The following is a 21,338-nucleotide window of genomic DNA, read 5'->3' as shown; positions in this document are numbered from 1 at the left end:
TCCATCGCAAACAGCAGGACAATCTTGGGCTAGGACGAACGTCAAAACCTTGCAAGTAATATCAGTGTAGCGTATCGAGCTGTACGTTTCGTTGCAGTAAGTCGTGGGAAAGAATGCCCAGCACATTTCTCATGTGCATTAGACGACACTGCATGTCGAGACAATGCTTATTCCTGCAGTAAATAAGTGGTCCGGTGATTTTGCCCCGATCGGATATCGACGTGGACGGATGCTGTCATTAAATGACTCGCGAGTGGGAGCTTGGTCGGCTGCACTGCAGCTGGGCATTAGACGTTAACACCGGCCCAGTACGATGTTTTGAAAGCGTTTTCGAATCGACAAATGTCTTCTTTCCGCAAGCGCTCGCCAAAGACACAGCTGTAGTTCCAGCAGACGAGGTGGCCGAGTGGTTAAGGCGTTGGACTGCTAATCCAATGTGCTCTGCACGCGTGGGTTCGAATCCCATCCTCGTCGAAGAATTTTACGTAAAGCACGCGTTTGCGGTCACTCCTTCCCCATGCGAAACGCCTCTCAGTAGTAACAACGAAGCGTGTACGAGGCCGATAGCGTGTGTATGAAATACGAGACAAAAATGCTTACCAGATGAAAGCGCACAACATTCCATAGCGTATGCCCTTCGAATTAAACATCATTTCGAGATGTATAAGCCAATCAAACTTCGGCTCCAGCGAACAGTATGTCGGTATCTGCGAACGACGAGTTCTTATTTATATTTAAGTGCATACCTGTCGCAGTCATTTTAACGTATCGAGCCTATAATAATCCATCTGTAGCACAACTGTCGCCTCTCGACAGTTTGCTTTGCGTCAGGCCGCCATATACAGAAGCGATTTGGCAGGGCCTACTGGAGAGACTTGACTTTGCAGACATCCGTCGCTAAGGGCCGCCCAAACACCAAGCTCCATCGCAAACAGCAGGACAATCTTGGGCTAGGACGAACGTCAAAACCTTGCAAGTAATATCAGTGTAGCGTATCGAGCTGTACGTTTCGTTGCAGTAAGTCGTGGGAAAGAATGCCCAGCACATTTCTCATGTGCATTAGACGACACTGCATGTCGATACAATGCTTATTCCTGCAGTAAATAAGTGGTCCGGTGATTTTGCCCCGATCGGATATCGACGTGGACGGATGCTGTCATTAAATGACTCGCGAGTGGGAGCTTGGTCGGCTGCACTGCAGCTGGGCATTAGACGTTAACACCGGCCCAGTACGATGTTTTGAAAGCGTTTTCGAATCGACAAATGTCTTCTTTCCGCAAGCGCTCGCCAAAGACACAGCTGTAGTTCCAGCAGACGAGGTGGCCGAGTGGTTAAGGCGTTGGACTGCTAATCCAATGTGCTCTGCACGCGTGGGTTCGAATCCCATCCTCGTCGAAGAATTTTACGTAAAGCGCGCGTTTGCGGTCACTCCTTCCCCATGCGAAACGCCTCTCAGTAGTAACAACGAAGCGTGTACGAGGCCGATAGCGTGTGTATGAAATACGAGACAAAAATGCTTACCAGATGAAAGCGCACAACATTCCATAGCGTATGCCCTTCGAATTAAACATCATTTCGAGATGTATAAGCCAATCAAACTTCGGCTCCAGCGAAGAGTATGTCGGTATCTGCGAACGACGAGTTCTTATTTATATTTAAGTGCATACCTGTCGCAGTCATTTTAACGTATCGAGCCTATAATAATCCATCTGTAGCACAACTGTCGCCTCTCGACAGTTTGCTTTGCGTCAGGCCGCCATATACAGAAGCGATTTGGCAGGGCCTACTGGAGAGACTTGACTTTGCAGACATCCGTCGCTAAGGGCCGCCCAAACACCAAGCTCCATCGCAAACAGCAGGACAATCTTGGGCTAGGACGAACGTCAAAACCTTGCAAGTAATATCAGTGTAGCGTATCGAGCTGTACGTTTCGTTGCAGTAAGTCGTGGGAAAGAATGCCCAGCACATTTCTCATGTGCATTAGACGACACTGCATGTCGATACAATGCTTATTTTTGCAGTAAATAAGTGGTCCGGTGATTTTGCCCCGATCGGATATCGACGTGGACGGATGCTGTCATTAAATGACTCGCGAGTGGGAGCTTGGTCGGCTGCACTGCAGCTGGGCATTAGACGTTAACACCGGCCCAGTACGATGTTTTGAAAGCGTTTTCGAATCGACAAATGTCTTCTTTCCGCAAGCGCTCGCCAAAGACACAGCTGTAGTTCCAGCAGACGAGGTGGCCGAGTGGTTAAGGCGTTGGACTGCTAATCCAATGTGCTCTGCACGCGTGGGTTCGAATCCCATCCTCGTCGAAGAATTTTACGTAAAGCACGCGTTTGCGGTCACTCCTTCCCCATGCGAAACGCCTCTCAGTAGTAACAACGAAGCGTGTACGAGGCCGATAGCGTGTGTATGAAATACGAGACAAAAATGCTTACCAGATGAAAGCGCACAACATTCCATAGCGTATGCCCTTCGAATTAAACATCATTTCGAGATGTATAAGCCAATCAAACTTCGGCTCCAGCGAAGAGTATGTCGGTATCTGCGAACGACGAGTTCTTATTTATATTTAAGTGCATACCTGTCGCAGTCATTTTAACGTATCGAGCCTATAATAATCCATCTGTAGCACAACTGTCGCCTCTCGACAGTTTGCTTTGCGTCAGGCCGCCATATACAGAAGCGATTTGGCAGGGCCTACTGGAGAGACTTGACTTTGCAGACATCCGTCGCTAAGGGCCGCCCAAACACCAAGCTCCATCGCAAACAGCAGGACAATCTTGGGCTAGGACGAACGTCAAAACCTTGCAAGTAATATCAGTGTAGCGTATCGAGCTGTACGTTTCGTTGCAGTAAGTCGTGGGAAAGAATGCCCAGCACATTTCTCATGTGCATTAGACGACACTGCATGTCGATACAATGCTTATTCCTGCAGTAAATAAGTGGTCCGGTGATTTTGCCCCGATCGGATATCGACGTGGACGGATGCTGTCATTAAATGACTCGCGAGTGGGAGCTTGGTCGGCTGCACTGCAGCTGGGCATTAGACGTTAACACCGGCCCAGTACGATGTTTTGAAAGCGTTTTCGAATCGACAAATGTCTTCTTTCCGCAAGCGCTCGCCAAAGACACAGCTGTAGTTCCAGCAGACGAGGTGGCCGAGTGGTTAAGGCGTTGGACTGCTAATCCAATGTGCTCTGCACGCGTGGGTTCGAATCCCATCCTCGTCGAAGAATTTTACGTAAAGCACGCGTTTGCGGTCACTCCTTCCCCATGCGAAACGCCTCTCAGTAGTAACAACGAAGCGTGTACGAGGCTGATAGCGTGTGTATGAAATACGAGACAAAAATGCTTACCAGATGAAAGCGCACAACATTCCATAGCGTATGCCCTTCGAATTAAACATCATTTCGAGATGTATAAGCCAATCAAACTTCGGCTCCAGCGAAGAGTATGTCGGTATCTGCGAACGACGAGTTCTTATTTATATTTAAGTGCATACCTGTCGCAGTCATTTTAACGTATCGAGCCTATAATAATCCATCTGTAGCACAACTGTCGCCTCTCGACAGTTTGCTTTGCGTCAGGCCGCCATATACAGAAGCGATTTGGCAGGGCCTACTGGAGAGACTTGACTTTGCAGACATCCGTCGCTAAGGGCCGCCCAAACACCAAGCTCCATCGCAAACAGCAGGACAATCTTGGGCTAGGACGAACGTCAAAACCTTGCAAGTAATATCAGTGTAGCGTATCGAGCTGTACGTTTCGTTGCAGTAAGTCGTGGGAAAGAATGCCCAGCACATTTCTCATGTGCATTAGACGACACTGCATGTCGATACAATGCTTATTCCTGCAGTAAATAAGTGGTCCGGTGATTTTGCCCCGATCGGATATCGATGTGGACGGATGCTGTCATTAAATGACTCGCGAGTGGGAGCTTGGTCGGCTGCACTGCAGCTGGGCATTAGACGTTAACACCGGCCCAGTACGATGTTTTGAAAGCGTTTTCGAATCGACAAATGTCTTCTTTCCGCAAGCGCTCGCCAAAGACACAGCTGTAGTTCCAGCAGACGAGGTGGCCGAGTGGTTAAGGCGTTGGACTGCTAATCCAATGTGCTCTGCACGCGTGGGTTCGAATCCCATCCTCGTCGAAGAATTTTACGTAAAGCACGCGTTTGCGGTCACTCCTTCCCCATGCGAAACGCCTCTCAGTAGTAACAACGACGCGTGTACGAGGCCGATAGCGTGTGTATGAAATACGAGACAAAAATGCTTACCAGATGAAAGCGCACAACATTCCATAGCGTATGCCCTTCGAATTAAACATCATTTCGAGATGTATAAGCCAATCAAACTTCGGCTCCAGCGAAGAGTATGTCGGTATCTGCGAACGACGAGTTCATATTTATATTTAAGTGCATACCTGTCGCAGTCATTTTAACGTATCGAGCCTATAATAATCCATCTGTAGCACAACTGTCGCCTCTCGACAGTTTGCTTTGCGTCAGGCCGCCATATACAGAAGCGATTTGGCATGGCCTACTGGAGAGACTTGACTTTGCAGACATCCGTCGCTAAGGGCCGCCCAAACACCAAGCTCCATCGCAAACAGCAGGACAATCTTGGGCTAGGACGAACGTCAAAACCTTGCAAGTAATATCAGTGTAGCGTATCGAGCTGTACGTTTCGTTGCAGTAAGTCGTGGGAAAGAATGCCCAGCACATTTCTCATGTGCATTAGACGACACTGCATGTCGATACAATGCTTATTCCTGCAGTAAATAAGTGGTCCGGTGATTTTGCCCCGATCGGATATCGACGTGGACGGATGCTGTCATTAAATGACTCGCGAGTGGGAGCTTGGTCGGCTGCACTGCAGCTGGGCATTAGACGTTAACACCGGCCCAGTACGATGTTTTGAAAGCGTTTTCGAATCGACAAATGTCTTCTTTCCGCAAGCGCTCGCCAAAGACACAGCTGTAGTTCCAGCAGACGAGGTGGCCGAGTGGTTAAGGCGTTGGACTGCTAATCCAATGTGCTCTGCACGCGTGGGTTCGAATCCCATCCTCGTCGAAGAATTTTACGTAAAGCACGCGTTTGCGGTCACTCCTTCCCCATGCGAAACGCCTCTCAGTAGTAACAACGAAGCGTGTACGAGGCCGATAGCGTGTGTATGAAATACGAGACAAAAATGCTTACCAGATGAAAGCGCACAACATTCCATAGCGTATGCCCTTCGAATTAAACATCATTTCGAGATGTATAAGCCAATCAAACTTCGGCTCCAGCGAAGAGTATGTCGGTATCTGCGAACGACGAGTTCTTATTTATATTTAAGTGCATACCTGTCGCAGTCATTTTAACGTATCGAGCCTATAATAATCCATCTGTAGCACAACTGTCGCCTCTCGACAGTTTGCTTTGCGTCAGGCCGCCATATACAGAAGCGATTTGGCAGGGCCTACTGGAGAGACTTGACTTTGCAGACATCCGTCGCTAAGGGCCGCCCAAACACCAAGCTCCATCGCAAACAGCAGGACAATCTTGGGCTAGGACGAACGTCAAAACCTTGCAAGTAATATCAGTGTAGCGTATCGAGCTGTACGTTTCGTTGCAGTAAGTCGTGGGAAAGAATGCCCAGCACATTTCTCATGTGCATTAGACGACACTGCATGTCGATACAATGCTTATTCCTGCAGTAAATAAGTGGTCCGGTGATTTTGCCCCGATCGGATATCGACGTGGACGGATGCTGTCATTAAATGACTCGCGAGTGGGAGCTTGGTCGGCTGCACTGCAGCTGGGCATTAGACGTTAACACCGGCCCAGTACGATGTTTTGAAAGCGTTTTCGAATCGACAAATGTCTTCTTTCCGCAAGCGCTCGCCAAAGACACAGCTGTAGTTCCAGCAGACGAGGTGGCCGAGTGGTTAAGGCGTTGGACTGCTAATCCAATGTGCTCTGCACGCGTGGGTTCGAATCCCATCCTCGTCGAAGAATTTTACGTAAAGCACGCGTTTGCGGTCACTCCTTCCCCATGCGAAACGCCTCTCAGTAGTAACAACGAAGCGTGTACGAGGCCGATAGCGTGTGTATGAAATACGAGACAAAAATGCTTACCAGATGAAAGCGCACAACATTCCATAGCGTATGCCCTTCGAATTAAACATCATTTCGAGATGTATAAGCCAATCAAACTTCGGCTCCAGCGAAGAGTATGTCGGTATCTGCGAACGACGAGTTCTTATTTATATTTAAGTGCATACCTGTCGCAGTCATTTTAACGTATCGAGCCTATAATAATCCATCTGTAGCACAACTGTCGCCTCTCGACAGTTTGCTTTGCGTCAGGCCGCCATATACAGAAGCGATTTGGCAGGGCCTACTGGAGAGACTTGACTTTGCAGACATCCGTCGCTAAGGGCCGCCCAAACACCAAGCTCCATCGCAAACAGCAGGACAATCTTGGGCTAGGACGAACGTCAAAACCTTGCAAGTAATATCAGTGTAGCGTATCGAGCTGTACGTTTCGTTGCAGTAAGTCGTGGGAAAGAATGCCCAGCACATTTCTCATGTGCATTAGACGACACTGCATGTCGATACAATGCTTATTCCTGCAGTAAATAAGTGGTCCGGTGATTTTGCCCCGATCGGATATCGACGTGGACGGATGCTGTCATTAAATGACTCGCGAGTGGGAGCTTGGTCGGCTGCACTGCAGCTGGGCATTAGACGTTAACACCGGCCCAGTACGATGTTTTGAAAGCGTTTTCGAATCGACAAATGTCTTCTTTCCGCAAGCGCTCGCCAAAGACACAGCTGTAGTTCCAGCAGACGAGGTGGCCGAGTGGTTAAGGCGTTGGACTGCTAATCCAATGTGCTCTGCACGCGTGGGTTCGAATCCCATCCTCGTCGAAGAATTTTACGTAAAGCACGCGTTTGCGGTCACTCCTTCCCCATGCGAAACGCCTCTCAGTAGTAACAACGAAGCGTGTACGAGGCCGATAGCGTGTGTATGAAATACGAGACAAAAATGCTTACCAGATGAAAGCGCACAACATTCCATAGCGTATGCCCTTCGAATTAAACATCATTTCGAGATGTATAAGCCAATCAAACTTCGGCTCCAGCGAAGAGTATGTCGGTATCTGCGAACGACGAGTTCTTATTTATATTTAAGTGCATACCTGTCGCAGTCATTTTAACGTATCGAGCCTATAATAATCCATCTGTAGCACAACTGTCGCCTCTCGACAGTTTGCTTTGCGTCAGGCCGCCATATACAGAAGCGATTTGGCAGGGCCTACTGGAGAGACTTGACTTTGCAGACATCCGTCGCTAAGGGCCGCCCAAACACCAAGCTCCATCGCAAACAGCAGGACAATCTTGGGCTAGGACGAACGTCAAAACCTTGCAAGTAATATCAGTGTAGCGTATCGAGCTGTACGTTTCGTTGCAGTAAGTCGTGGGAAAGAATGCCCAGCACATTTCTCATGTGCATTAGACGACACTGCATGTCGATACAATGCTTATTCCTGCAGTAAATAAGTGGTCCGGTGATTTTGCCCCGATCGGATATCGACGTGGACGGATGCTGTCATTAAATGACTCGCGAGTGGGAGCTTGGTCGGCTGCACTGCAGCTGGGCATTAGACGTTAACACCGGCCCAGTACGATGTTTTGAAAGCGTTTTCGAATCGACAAATGTCTTCTTTCCGCAAGCGCTCGCCAAAGACACAGCTGTAGTTCCAGCAGACGAGGTGGCCGAGTGGTTAAGGCGTTGGACTGCTAATCCAATGTGCTCTGCACGCGTGGGTTCGAATCTCATCCTCGTCGAAGAATTTTACGTAAAGCACGCGTTTGCGGTCACTCCTTCCCCATGCGAAACGCCTCTCAGTAGTAACAACGAAGCGTGTACGAGGCCGATAGCGTGTGTATGAAATACGAGACAAAAATGCTTACCAGATGAAAGCGCACAACATTCCATAGCGTATGCCCTTCGAATTAAACATCATTTCGAGATGTATAAGCCAATCAAACTTCGGCTCCAGCGAAGAGTATGTCGGTATCTGCGAACGACGAGTTCTTATTTATATTTAAGTGCATACCTGTCGCAGTCATTTTAACGTATCGAGCCTATAATAATCCATCTGTAGCACAACTGTCGCCTCTCGACAGTTTGCTTTGCGTCAGGCCGCCATATACAGAAGCGATTTGGCAGGGCCTACTGGAGAGACTTGACTTTGCAGACATCCGTCGCTAAGGGCCGCCCAAACACCAAGCTCCATCGCAAACAGCAGGACAATCTTGGGCTAGGACGAACGTCAAAACCTTGCAAGTAATATCAGTGTAGCGTATCGAGCTGTACGTTTCGTTGCAGTAAGTCGTGGGAAAGAATGCCCAGCACATTTCTCATGTGCATTAGACGACACTGCATGTCGATACAATGCTTATTCCTGCAGTAAATAAGTGGTCCGGTGATTTTGCCCCGATCGGATATCGACGTGGACGGATGCTGTCATTAAATGACTCGCGAGTGGGAGCTTGGTCGGCTGCACTGCAGCTGGGCATTAGACGTTAACACCGGCCCAGTACGATGTTTTGAAAGCGTTTTCGAATCGACAAATGTCTTCTTTCCGCAAGCGCTCGCCAAAGACACAGCTGTAGTTCCAGCAGACGAGGTGGCCGAGTGGTTAAGGCGTTGGACTGCTAATCCAATGTGCTCTGCACGCGTGGGTTTGAATCCCATCCTCGTCGAAGAATTTTACGTAAAGCACGCGTTTGCGGTCACTCCTTCCCCATGCGAAACGCCTCTCAGTAGTAACAACGAAGCGTGTACGAGGCCGATAGCGTGTGTATGAAGTACGAGACAAAAATGCTTACCAGATGAAAGCGCACAACATTCCATAGCGTATGCCCTTCGAATTAAACATCATTTCGAGATGTATAAGCCAATCAAACTTCGGCTCCAGCGAAGAGTATGTCGGTATCTGCGAACGACGAGTTCTTATTTATATTTAAGTGCATACCTGTCGCAGTCATTTTAACGTATCGAGCCTATAATAATCCATCTGTAGCACAACTGTCGCCTCTCGACAGTTTGCTTTGCGTCAGGCCGCCATATACAGAAGCGATTTGGCAGGGCCTACTGGAGAGACTTGACTTTGCAGACATCCGTCGCTAAGGGCCGCCCAAACACCAAGCTCCATCGCAAACAGCAGGACAATCTTGGGCTAGGACGAACGTCAAAACCTTGCAAGTAATATCAGTGTAGCGTATCGAGCTGTACGTTTCGTTGCAGTAAGTCGTGGGAAAGAATGCCCAGCACATTTCTCATGTGCATTAGACGACACTGCATGTCGATACAATGCTTATTCCTGCAGTAAATAAGTGGTCCGGTGATTTTGCCCCGATCGGATATCGACGTGGACGGATGCTGTCATTAAATGACTCGCGAGTGGGAGCTTGGTCGGCTGCACTGCAGCTGGGCATTAGACGTTAACACCGGCCCAGTACGATGTTTTGAAAGCGTTTTCGAATCGACAAATGTCTTCTTTCCGCAAGCGCTCGCCAAAGACACAGCTGTAGTTCCAGCAGACGAGGTGGCCGAGTGGTTAAGGCGTTGGACTGCTAATCCAATGTGCTCTGCACGCGTGGGTTCGAATCCCATCCTCGTCGAAGAATTTTACGTAAAGCACGCGTTTGCGGTCACTCCTTCCCCATGCGAAACGCCTCTCAGTAGTAACAACGAAGCGTGTACGAGGCCGATAGCGTGTGTATGAAATACGAGACAAAAATGCTTACCAGATGAAAGCGCACAACATTCCATAGCGTATGCCCTTCGAATTAAACATCATTTCGAGATGTATAAGCCAATCAAACTTCGGCTCCAGCGAAGAGTATGTCGGTATCTGCGAACGACGAGTTCTTATTTATATTTAAGTGCATACCTGTCGCAGTCATTTTAACGTATCGAGCCTATAATAATCCATCTGTAGCACAACTGTCGCCTCTCGACAGTTTGCTTTGCGTCAGGCCGCCATATACAGAAGCGATTTGGCAGGGCCTACTGGAGAGACTTGACTTTGCAGACATCCGTCGCTAAGGGCCGCCCAAACACCAAGCTCCATCGCAAACAGCAGGACAATCTTGGGCTAGGACGAACGTCAAAACCTTGCAAGTAATATCAGTGTAGCGTATCGAGCTGTACGTTTCGTTGCAGTAAGTCGTGGGAAAGAATGCCCAGCACATTTCTCATGTGCATTAGACGACACTGCATGTCGATACAATGCTTATTCCTGCAGTAAATAAGTGGTCCGGTGATTTTGCCCCGATCGGATATCGACGTGGACGGATGCTGTCATTAAATGACTCGCGAGTGGGAGCTTGGTCGGCTGCACTGCAGCTGGGCATTAGACGTTAACACCGGCCCAGTACGATGTTTTGAAAGCGTTTTCGAATCGACAAATGTCTTCTTTCCGCAAGCGCTCGCCAAAGACACAGCTGTAGTTCCAGCAGACGAGGTGGCCGAGTGGTTAAGGCGTTGGACTGCTAATCCAATGTGCTCTGCACGCGTGGGTTCGAATCCCATCCTCGTCGAAGAATTTTACGTAAAGCACGCGTTTGCGGTCACTCCTTCCCCATGCGAAACGCCTCTCAGTAGTAACAACGAAGCGTGTACGAGGCCGATAGCGTGTGTATGAAATACGAGACAAAAATGCTTACCAGATGAAAGCGCACAACATTCCATAGCGTATGCCCTTCGAATTAAACATCATTTCGAGATGTATAAGCCAATCAAACTTCGGCTCCAGCGAAGAGTATGTCGGTATCTGCGAACGACGAGTTCTTATTTATATTTAAGTGCATACCTGTCGCAGTCATTTTAACGTATCGAGCCTATAATAATCCATCTGTAGCACAACTGTCGCCTCTCGACAGTTTGCTTTGCGTCAGGCCGCCATATACAGAAGCGATTTGGCAGGGCCTACTGGAGAGACTTGACTTTGCAGACATCCGTCGCTAAGGGCCGCCCAAACACCAAGCTCCATCGCAAACAGCAGGACAATCTTGGGCTAGGACGAACGTCAAAACCTTGCAAGTAATATCAGTGTAGCGTATCGAGCTGTACGTTTCGTTGCAGTAAGTCGTGGGAAAGAATGCCCAGCACATTTCTCATGTGCATTAGACGACACTGCATGTCGATACAATGCTTATTCCTGCAGTAAATAAGTGGTCCGGTGATTTTGCCCCGATCGGATATCGACGTGGACGGATGCTGTCATTAAATGACTCGCGAGTGGGAGCTTGGTCGGCTGCACTGCAGCTGGGCATTAGACGTTAACACCGGCCCAGTACGATGTTTTGAAAGCGTTTTCGAATCGACAAATGTCTTCTTTCCGCAAGCGCTCGCCAAAGTCACAGCTGTAGTTCCAGCAGACGAGGTGGCCGAGTGGTTAAGGCGTTGGACTGCTAATCCAATGTGCTCTGCACGCGTGGGTTCGAATCCCATCCTCGTCGAAGAATTTTACGTAAAGCACGCGTTTGCGGTCACTCCTTCCCCATGCGAAACGCCTCTCAGTAGTAACAACGAAGCGTGTACGAGGCCGATAGCGTGTGTATGAAATACGAGACAAAAATGCTTACCAGATGAAAGCGCACAACATTCCATAGCGTATGCCCTTCGAATTAAACATCATTTCGAGATGTATAAGCCAATCAAACTTCGGCTCCAGCGAAGAGTATGTCGGTATCTGCGAACGACGAGTTCTTATTTATATTTAAGTGCATACCTGTCGCAGTCATTTTAACGTATCGAGCCTATAATAATCCATCTGTAGCACAACTGTCGCCTCTCGACAGTTTGCTTTGCGTCAGGCCGCCATATACAGAAGCGATTTGGCAGGGCCTACTGGAGAGACTTGACTTTGCAGACATCCGTCGCTAAGGGCCGCCCAAACACCAAGCTCCATCGCAAACAGCAGGCCAATCTTGGGCTAGGACGAACGTCAAAACCTTGCAAGTAATATCAGTGTAGCGTATCGAGCTGTACGTTTCGTTGCAGTAAGTCGTGGGAAAGAATGCCCAGCACATTTCTCATGTGCATTAGACGACACTGCATGTCGATACAATGCTTATTCCTGCAGTAAATAAGTGGTCCGGTGATTTTGCCCCGATCGGATATCGACGTGGACGGATGCTGTCATTAAATGACTCGCGAGTGGGAGCTTGGTCGGCTGCACTGCAGCTGGGCATTAGACGTTAACACCGGCCCAGTACGATGTTTTGAAAGCGTTTTCGAATCGACAAATGTCTTCTTTCCGCAAGCGCTCGCCAAAGACACAGCTGTAGTTCCAGCAGACGAGGTGGCCGAGTGGTTAAGGCGTTGGACTGCTAATCCAATGTGCTCTGCACGCGTGGGTTCGAATCCCATCCTCGTCGAAGAATTTTACGTAAAGCACGCGTTTGCGGTCACTCCTTCCGCATGCGAAACGCCTCTCAGTAGTAACAACGAAGCGTGTACGAGGCCGATAGCGTGTGTATGAAATACGAGACAAAAATGCTTACCAGATGAAAGCGCACAACATTCCATAGCGTATGCCCTTCGAATTAAACATCATTTCGAGATGTATAAGCCAATCAAACATCGGCTCCAGCGAAGAGTATGTCGGTATCTGCGAACGACGAGTTCTTATTTATATTTAAGTGCATACCTGTCGCAGTCATTTTAACGTATCGAGCCTATAATAATCCATCTGTAGCACAACTGTCGCCTCTCGACAGTTTGCTTTGCGTCAGGCCGCCATATACAGAAGCGATTTGGCAGGGCCTACTGGAGAGACTTGACTTTGCAGACATCCGTCGCTAAGGGCCGCCCAAACACCAAGCTCCATCGCAAACAGCAGGACAATCTTGGGCTAGGACGAACGTCAAAACCTTGCAAGTAATATCAGTGTAGCGTATCGAGCTGTACGTTTCGTTGCAGTAAGTCGTGGGAAAGAATGCCCAGCACATTTCTCATGTGCATTAGACGACACTGCATGTCGATACAATGCTTATTCCTGCAGTAAATAAGTGGTCCGGTGATTTTGCCCCGATCGGATATCGACGTGGACGGATGCTGTCATTAAATGACTCGCGAGTGGGAGCTTGGTCGGCTGCACTGCAGCTGGGCATTAGACGTTAACACCGGCCCAGTACGATGTTTTGAAAGCGTTTTCGAATCGACAAATGTCTTCTTTCCGCAAGCGCTCGCCAAAGCAACAGCTGTAGTTCCAGCAGACGAGGTGGCCGAGTGGCCAGTCTGCCTGCAGCGGCGGTGGCGAGCGGTTCGTCGTGCTGTGCTTCGCTCTGCGGCTGGCTTTGTTTACATCCGCTGTGTAAGTCTGTGCGTTTTCGCCGGCGCTTCGCAGTAGTTAGATATTCTGTCAACGTTCGAAAATGCAGTAATGGCTCAACTTAGTAGAAAGGACACTCTGAAATTTACCTTTGATCGACGTTTTGCTCGACCTAAATCTTTCGAAATTGAGGATTGGTTAGAGGAAGTTGTTCAAGTTCCGTTTGAAGATACTGTTGGTTTTCACTTGTCAATTGTGAGTAGTGTGATGTACTTGAAGCTGAAAAACCCTGAGTTATGCGAACGAGTTGTCAATAATACCGGTGGTAAGCTTAAGTTTAAACACAGTGATGGAAATATTGGCGAAGTTACTGTCGATCATGTGGGACTTGGTATTCGAACAATTCGAATTTTTGAGCTACCCTTTGAAGTTCCTACAGATGCGATCAATCTTGTTATTGCACCCTTTGGGAAGGTCCTCAGTAATTTTGCAGAAAAATGGTCCGGTGCTCACAAATATCCGGTTTTGAACGGTGTCAGGCAGTTGAAGGTGGACTTATTACGACATATTCCGTCTTACATTAACGTTTGCGGTTATCGAGGTATCGTCATTTATGATGGTCAACCACGAACGTGTGCAGCTTGCAATTCTCCAGGTCATATTCGTTCTGAATGTATTCAAAGACGTGTTGTGCAGCTGCCGACAGGTGAACCGGTGAAGTCCGCGGAGATGACTATTTTGTCCACCACTTACGCTTCGGTGGCTCGCGACCAACCGACCGACCAACTGCCCATGGATACCGAAGTAAACATTCGCCCCCAACCAACCCTTCCTCCAACGGCCGAGCAACTTGTTGACATTTCTGAGCGACAAGAGCAACACCTGAGTGTGAGTGACGTGGTTGATTCCGTAGCGCAGTCCCCGACTCTGTCAACAGAACAAAATTCCACCTCCTCAGAGACGCAGGTCAGGACTGTGACTGCTGAATGTCGTTCCCCACAACCCCACCATGAAATCTCGGATTCCGATGAGCGTTGTCCACCTGCTAAATCCCCGCGGAAGAACAAGAAACGCAGAATCGCCCGCCAGGGTGCGGAAGAGGCGGCGGCGTCGTTGCGGGGAAAGGTGCAGCAAATCATGGACAAAGTCAGTGCAAAATCACCAGAATCCTCCCGACAACAGGCGCTAACTTCTGCACACCTGCGGGATGAAGATCGTGCAATCACGCCAACTGAGCCCTCTCGCGATGCTACCGGCCAGGTGTCTCCCATGTGCAGTGACGATGTTGATCATTGTTTAAAAGAACAACGACAACATCATCCTCTTGCGTCCAAGAACCCCAGCACTATAGACTGGGCGGCGGAACCAGAGGTCGAACACATGGACGCTGATGCAACTGATATTCCAGTCACTTCCCGATTTCCCGAACAGCCTTCTACGGCAGTAGAACCGGCACATGATGATAAGTTACTGGATCCACGGCAGGCAAACAAAGAAGAGGACTCTGACTTCTTTTAAAACGGCGCCGATTCCTTCTTACTCTCGTAAGAGCGTGAATGACTGATCAGCAGGCGTATAAAATTGGTACATTAAATATAAATAAAATCCGCAGTTCCCTCAAACTCGACAACATCGTAGACCTCTTATACGCCGCCGACATTGATATTCTCTTGCTTCAGGAGGTCGCCGACATTGCTTTGAACCACATTCCCGGTTATAATGTGACGGCCAATCCGGGACACGGTTCCGATTTAGGCACCGCTATTCTCACGAAAGAAGGAATTATCGTCCAGAATGTAGAACGACTCATAAGTTGTAGGGGAATTGGCGTGACTATCAATAATGTTAGACTCCTAAATCTGTATGCACCATCCGGCTCAACTAATAGGCGACGCCGAGCGGACTTTTTCAAGGAAGAAATACTTCCGCTTTTTGCAACACAATATGACCACCTAATATTGGCGGGAGATTTTAACTGTGTACTTAACGCCAAAGATCAGACGCCGCATTTCAATAAATCGATTGAATTAGAACAGATCGTCAAGGATTTACGTTTAGTCGATACGTGGGAGCACAAGTTTGGTACAACACCTGGTTTTACTCACGTCACGAATCATTCAGCGAGTAGATTGGACCGCATTTACGTATCGGACACTCTCAGACAGCGAATTTTACAAACTGAGGTCTGGCCAACCAGTTTCTCCGACCATGCGGCTTATATTTGCACGCTGAATTTGGGGAAACAGGAAACCTACCGAGGCAAAGGACTATGGAAACTAAATGTTGCACATTTAGACGATCCTGAATGCAGAGAAGCCTTCACTCGAGCGTGGAATGAAAGTGAAGCCAAATTCAGTACGTACGGCTCGGCATTGCAATGGTGGCTCGAATGCGCTAAACCGAAAATTCGTAAATCCATGATACAATATTCCCGGAATAAGACCTGGTGGTTTAAGAGAACGATGGAGTTTTATTATCAATGTCTTCGAGACTTATATACTCTTGATGCCACTGTGATTGACAACTACCCCCGCATTAAAAGACTGCAAGCAAAAATATTACTTTTGAAACGAAAACAGATGGAAGGTTACAAAATTAGAGGTCGGGTTTCGACTATGGCAAAAGGCGAACAGCCATCCATTTATCACCTGATACGTGAAACTAAACGAGCACGGACAAAGATCTTAACTGAACTACAATCCGAAGACGGCACGATTCTAACTCGGCAACACGATATCAGAGACGCCGTTCAAACTTATTACACTGACTTGATGTCCAATAAACCTACCGACGACGAAGCCCTTGCAAAGTTCCGGAGCAGCTTAACGCACAGGCTTCGCCCTGCGGATGTAGCCGAACTCGTCACCGATGTAACGGAAGATGAACTGGAAGATGTGGTGTTCCACAGTCCAAAAAACAAATCTCCCGGATGTGACGGTCTCCCGGTGGAACTTTATCAAGTCTTCTGGCCACAACTGAAGACAAAGCTGACGGTGCTCTGCAACGAACTTCTCCAACCGGACATGCCCATTCCTCCGCCATTCAGTGAAGGACTTGTGGTCTTACTCCCGAAACGGACGAGCAATAACACCGTCGCAACTTTGCGACCCATTACGTTGCTCAACAGCGACTACAAAATTTTTGCTCGCATTCTCGCAACGAGAATGAAAACTGTGATGCATACCGTCATTGGATCACATCAAACGAGTGTTGGAAAGGACAGAGCTATATATCAGACATTATCAGACTATCGAGATGTGATTTCTGTTGCGGACGCTTGCAAAATCCGATGTGCTATCGTAACTTTAGATTTCGCACAGGCTTTCGACAGAGTGAACCATCCTTACCTTTTCCAGATAATGCAGACTCTGGGTTTTCCTCCGCAGTTCATCAGCATCATACAGAAATTGTTACGGAATAGTACATCCAAACTTGTCGTTAACGGTCAGCCAAGTCGCGCCGTCCCGATAAACAGTTCTGTTAGGCAGGGCTGCCCTATGTCGATGGCGCTGTTTGCCATTGCGATCGAACCGCTGCTAGTCACCTTGACGGAACGTTTACAAGGACTCCACATACACGGGCAGAAGATAGTGTGCCGAGCTTACGCTGATGATGTTACCTTCCTAGTAATAAATGTCAATGAGGTCGAGAGGGGTCTCCTGATCATCTCACAATATGAAAAGGCATCTGGTGCGAAACTGCATTGGACGAAATCAGGGATCATGAACGTTGGGCAAGGCATAGGCGCGATCGGTCATGGCCAGCTTAAAGAGATCACTAGGATGACGTGTCTCGGTGTCGATTTTCGGAACACCATCCGCCACACCATTGCCGCCAATTATAAGCAATTGCTCAACAAAATTCGTGCTTGTGCGAAGTTACATAGCGTCAGGAAATTGGACGAGCTTCAAAAGGTTGAATTGGCCAATATTTATATCACTGCCAAAATCAATTATGTGGCTCAAGTTTTGCCCATCCCCACCGATATAGCCAAATGCATGCTGTCCGCGCTTGGACACTTTGTATGTCGTGGCCAGATCTTTAAAGTTCGATATGACACCTTGACACTCCCAACGCGAGATGGCGGACTCAGTCTCACCGATGTACACAAAAAAGCGAAAGCTCTTTATTTCTGCAAAACTTACAAGCTATGGAAACAGTCACCGACCAGTCTGACCGCTCTTGTCCTGAATGAAATCGCACCGACTGATCTTCAACCGCCAATTGATGTGCACCATATACCGACTGCGCTCTACCACTTCAAGAGTTTTCTCTTAGAGTATAGTTATGTCCATACAACAGTCTCTGAAAAGAATTTGACGACAGTTAAGGCAATCTACAACTCCTTTGTGGCAACTAAATCACGGAATGTTATCGAACAAAAATTTCCAAACTACAACTGGGACGCGACGTGGCAAAACATCCACAGCCCCTACTTACCTTCGCAAGTAAAGGCGACGTGGTACGCTGCCGTCAATAGAAAAATCCCGACGCAGTCCAGGCTTCATGCAATTCATTTGCAGGACTCGCCAATGTGTGTCACGTGTAATCTCATAGACAGCGAAGAACACCGTTTCGTCTGTGGTACCACGAAAGATATATGGGGTTACGCCCGACAGAAACTGTCGAGCATCAAGAGGACCTCACCATCTGCGATAACGCCAGCTGACTTTCTCAACCCTGAAGCAATCCCATTTCCCAGGACAAAGCGGAATGCTGTCAACTGGATAATAGGTCACACAGTGCACTATATTTTTAGTACTGGCGATAAGAACAAAGACGATTTCGTTCTATACCTGACCCTGCAGCACAGCATGATCGCACGCGAACGTAACTACAAGGCGACCTTTGCCAACTTTTTAAGCAAGACCATTGTGTGATATGCGATTCGACACTCGACCCGTCAGTCTTGCCATGACGGGGAACGTAATATTTAAAGAACGCCCGAAACTATACCACGAGACATGAATGCATGTTTAACCTTCTTTCGAAGTAAGGCGAAACCGACTATTCGCTACATCATTGAGGAGCAGCAGAGGACAATAACAGACGAAAGATGTGAAGACAACACTAGAGAAAAAAACAAACACTTTTCGTTTTCTTATATTTTGCACCAACAAAGGAGAAGATTCCTTTTTAATCACTTATTTCTTATTTATTTATTTATTAATCCTAACCAGAAAAGGTACTTTAGTTCGACACTGCTTAACATAGTTGATAGTGTCATCATTTTTTTTTGCCGTTAACGCCTCACTCACCTAGAAGAAATGGATTGAGTTCTGGTGGAAGAATGGATCCCTTCTGGAAGATCCTCATAAAAAAAAAAAAAAAAAAAAAAAAAAAAAAAGAGGAAAAAAAAAGTGGTTCAAACAAAATTATAAATAAAAAATAAAAAAATTAAAAAAATTTCACATATACAAATGGGTGACTGGTATGGGGGCGACATCGAGGCCAGGCCTCAGGATTCTTGACCCCTGCCCTCTTTGCCGCCGCCTGCCTGCCACTACTTTTTAAAAAAAAAAAAAAAAAAAAAAGAAAAAAAAAAAAAAAAAAAAAAAAAAAAAAAAAAAAAAAAAAAAAGTGGCTAGGATACCTGGCTCTCACCCAGGAAAAAAAAATGAAAAAAAAAAAAGGAGAAAAAAAAATAAAAAAAAAAAATAAAACAGAAAAAAAAAAAAAAAAAAAAAAAAAGTGGTAGAGCACTGTTCTAAGAAACCAGGGGTCGTAAGTTCCATCCTCACAGGAAAAAAAAAAAAAAAAAAAAAAAAAAGTGGTTAAGGCGTTGGACTGCTAATCCAATGTGCTCTGCACGCGTGGGTTCGAATCCCATCCTCGTCGAAGAATTTTACGTAAAGCACGCGTTTGCGGTCACTCCTTCCCCATGCGAAACGCCTCTCAGTAGTAACAACGAAGCGTGTACGAGGCCGATAGCGTGTGTATGAAATACGAGACAAAAATGCTTACCAGATGAAAGCGCACAACATTCCATAGCGTATGCCCTTCGAATTAAACATCATTTCGAGATGTATAAGCCAATCAAACTTCGGCTCCAGCGAAGAGTATGTCGGTATCTGCGAACGACGAGTTCTTATTTATATTTAAGTGCATACCTGTCGCAGTCATTTTAACGTATCGAGCCTATAATAATCCATCTGTAGCACAACTGTCGCCTCTCGACAGTTTGCTTTGCGTCAGGCCGCCATATACAGAAGCGATTTGGCAGGGCCTACTGGAGAGACTTGACTTTGCAGACATCCGTCGCTAAGGGCCGCCCAAACACCAAGCTCCATCGCAAACAGCAGGACAATCTTGGGCTAGGACGAACGTCAAAACCTTGCAAGTAATATCAGTGTAGCGTATCGAGCTGTACGTTTCGTTGCAGTAAGTCGTGGGAAAGAATGCCCAGCACATTTCTCATGTGCATTAGACGACACTGCATGTCGATACAATGCTTATTCCTGCAGTAAATAAGTGGTCCGGTGATTTTGCCCCGATCGGATATCGACGTGGACGGATGCTGTCATTAAATGACTCGCGAGTGGGAGCTTGGTCGGCTGCACTGCAGCTGGGCATTAGACGTTAACACCGGCCCAGTACGATGTTTTGAAAGCGTTTTCGAATCGACAAATGTCTTCTTTCCGCAAGCGCTCGCCAAAGACACAGCTGTAGTTCCAGCAGACGAGGTGGCCGAGTGGTTAAGGCGTTGGACTGCTAATCCAATGTGCTCTGCACGCGTGGGTTCGAATCCCATCCTCGTCGAAGAATTTTACGTAAAGCACGCGTTTGCGGTCACTCCTTCCCCATGCGAAACGCCTCTCAGTAGTAACAACGAAGCGTGTACGAGGCCGATAGCGTGTGTATGAAATACGAGACAAAAATGCTTACCAGATGAAAGCGCACAACATTCCATAGCGTATGCCCTTCGAATTAAACATCATTTCGAGATGTATAAGCCAATCAAACTTCGGCTCCAGCGAAGAGTATGTCGGTATCTGCGAACGACGAGTTCTTATTTATATTTAAGTGCATACCTGTCGCAGTCATTTTAACGTATCGAGCCTATAATAATCCATCTGTAGCACAACTGTCGCCTCTCGACAGTTTGCTTTGCGTCAGGCCGCCATATACAGAAGCGATTTGGCAGGGCCTACTGGAGAGACTTGACTTTGCAGACATCCGTCGCTAAGGGCCGCCCAAACACCAAGCTCCATCGCAAACAGCAGGACAATCTTGGGCTAGGACGAACGTCAAAACCTTGCAAGTAATATCAGTGTAGCGTATCGAGCTGTACGTTTCGTTGCAGTAAGTCGTGGGAAAGAATGCCCAGCACATTTCTCATGTGCATTAGACGACACTGCATGTCGATACAATGCTTATTCCTGCAGTAAATAAGTGGTCCGGTGATTTTGCCCCGATCGGATATCGACGTGGACGGATGCTGTCATTAAATGACTCGCGAGTGGGAGCTTGGTCGGCTGCACTGCAGCTGGGCATTAGACGTTAACACCGGCCCAGTACGATGTTTTGAAAGCGTTTTCGAATCGACAAATGTCTTCTTTCCGCAAGCGCTCGCCAAAGACACAGCTGTAGTTCCAGCAGACGAGGTGGCCGAGTGGTTAAGGCGTTGGACTGCTAATCCAATGTGCTCTGCACGCGTGGGTTCGAATCCCATCCTCGTCGAAGAATTTTACGTAAAGCACGCGTTTGCGGTCACTCCTTCCCCATGCGAAACGCCTCTCAGTAGTAACAACGAAGCGTGTACGAGGCCGATAGCGTGTGTATGAAATACGAGACAAAAATGCTTACCAGATGAAAGCGCACAACATTCCATAGCGTATGCCCTTCGAATTAAACATCATTTCGAGATGTATAAGCCAATCAAACATCGGCTCCAGCGAAGAGTATGTCGGTATCTGCGAACGACGAGTTCTTATTTATATTTAAGTGCATACCTGTCGCAGTCATTTTAACGTATCGAGCCTATAATAATCCATC

The 21,338-nt window shown here is 47.6% G+C and overlaps 16 non-coding genes across 16 annotated transcripts; all 16 read left to right on the top strand.

The window, feature by feature from the left end:
• The first annotated feature begins 392 nt into the window (after positions 1 to 392).
• On the top strand, positions 393 to 474 carry Trnas-gcu (transfer RNA serine (anticodon GCU)). The gene has a single exon. It is a non-coding gene; the product is annotated as a tRNA-Ser (tRNA).
• An 839-nt stretch (positions 475 to 1,313) lies between these two features.
• Positions 1,314 to 1,395, top strand: Trnas-gcu (transfer RNA serine (anticodon GCU)). Its single transcript has one exon. It is a non-coding gene; the product is annotated as a tRNA-Ser (tRNA).
• An 839-nt stretch (positions 1,396 to 2,234) lies between these two features.
• Trnas-gcu (transfer RNA serine (anticodon GCU)) lies at positions 2,235 to 2,316 on the top strand. Its single transcript has one exon. It is a non-coding gene; the product is annotated as a tRNA-Ser (tRNA).
• An 839-nt stretch (positions 2,317 to 3,155) lies between these two features.
• On the top strand, positions 3,156 to 3,237 carry Trnas-gcu (transfer RNA serine (anticodon GCU)). Its single transcript has one exon. It is a non-coding gene; the product is annotated as a tRNA-Ser (tRNA).
• Positions 3,238 to 4,076: 839 nt separating this feature from the next.
• On the top strand, positions 4,077 to 4,158 carry Trnas-gcu (transfer RNA serine (anticodon GCU)). The gene has a single exon. It is a non-coding gene; the product is annotated as a tRNA-Ser (tRNA).
• An 839-nt stretch (positions 4,159 to 4,997) lies between these two features.
• Trnas-gcu (transfer RNA serine (anticodon GCU)) lies at positions 4,998 to 5,079 on the top strand. The gene has a single exon. It is a non-coding gene; the product is annotated as a tRNA-Ser (tRNA).
• An 839-nt stretch (positions 5,080 to 5,918) lies between these two features.
• Trnas-gcu (transfer RNA serine (anticodon GCU)) lies at positions 5,919 to 6,000 on the top strand. The gene has a single exon. It is a non-coding gene; the product is annotated as a tRNA-Ser (tRNA).
• An 839-nt stretch (positions 6,001 to 6,839) lies between these two features.
• On the top strand, positions 6,840 to 6,921 carry Trnas-gcu (transfer RNA serine (anticodon GCU)). Its single transcript has one exon. It is a non-coding gene; the product is annotated as a tRNA-Ser (tRNA).
• An 839-nt stretch (positions 6,922 to 7,760) lies between these two features.
• On the top strand, positions 7,761 to 7,842 carry Trnas-gcu (transfer RNA serine (anticodon GCU)). Its single transcript has one exon. It is a non-coding gene; the product is annotated as a tRNA-Ser (tRNA).
• An 839-nt stretch (positions 7,843 to 8,681) lies between these two features.
• Positions 8,682 to 8,763, top strand: Trnas-gcu (transfer RNA serine (anticodon GCU)). Its single transcript has one exon. It is a non-coding gene; the product is annotated as a tRNA-Ser (tRNA).
• Positions 8,764 to 9,602: 839 nt separating this feature from the next.
• Positions 9,603 to 9,684, top strand: Trnas-gcu (transfer RNA serine (anticodon GCU)). Its single transcript has one exon. It is a non-coding gene; the product is annotated as a tRNA-Ser (tRNA).
• Positions 9,685 to 10,523: 839 nt separating this feature from the next.
• Trnas-gcu (transfer RNA serine (anticodon GCU)) lies at positions 10,524 to 10,605 on the top strand. Its single transcript has one exon. It is a non-coding gene; the product is annotated as a tRNA-Ser (tRNA).
• An 839-nt stretch (positions 10,606 to 11,444) lies between these two features.
• On the top strand, positions 11,445 to 11,526 carry Trnas-gcu (transfer RNA serine (anticodon GCU)). The gene has a single exon. It is a non-coding gene; the product is annotated as a tRNA-Ser (tRNA).
• An 839-nt stretch (positions 11,527 to 12,365) lies between these two features.
• On the top strand, positions 12,366 to 12,447 carry Trnas-gcu (transfer RNA serine (anticodon GCU)). Its single transcript has one exon. It is a non-coding gene; the product is annotated as a tRNA-Ser (tRNA).
• Positions 12,448 to 20,020: 7,573 nt separating this feature from the next.
• Positions 20,021 to 20,102, top strand: Trnas-gcu (transfer RNA serine (anticodon GCU)). The gene has a single exon. It is a non-coding gene; the product is annotated as a tRNA-Ser (tRNA).
• Positions 20,103 to 20,941: 839 nt separating this feature from the next.
• On the top strand, positions 20,942 to 21,023 carry Trnas-gcu (transfer RNA serine (anticodon GCU)). Its single transcript has one exon. It is a non-coding gene; the product is annotated as a tRNA-Ser (tRNA).
• Positions 21,024 to 21,338: the final 315 nt, after the last annotated feature.

This window comes from Schistocerca gregaria, chromosome 2 (assembly GCF_023897955.1).
Source record: "Schistocerca gregaria isolate iqSchGreg1 chromosome 2, iqSchGreg1.2, whole genome shotgun sequence".
NCBI classification, from domain to species: Eukaryota; Metazoa; Arthropoda; class Insecta; order Orthoptera; family Acrididae; genus Schistocerca; species Schistocerca gregaria.
This window is presented reverse-complemented; position numbering and strand designations above follow the sequence as displayed.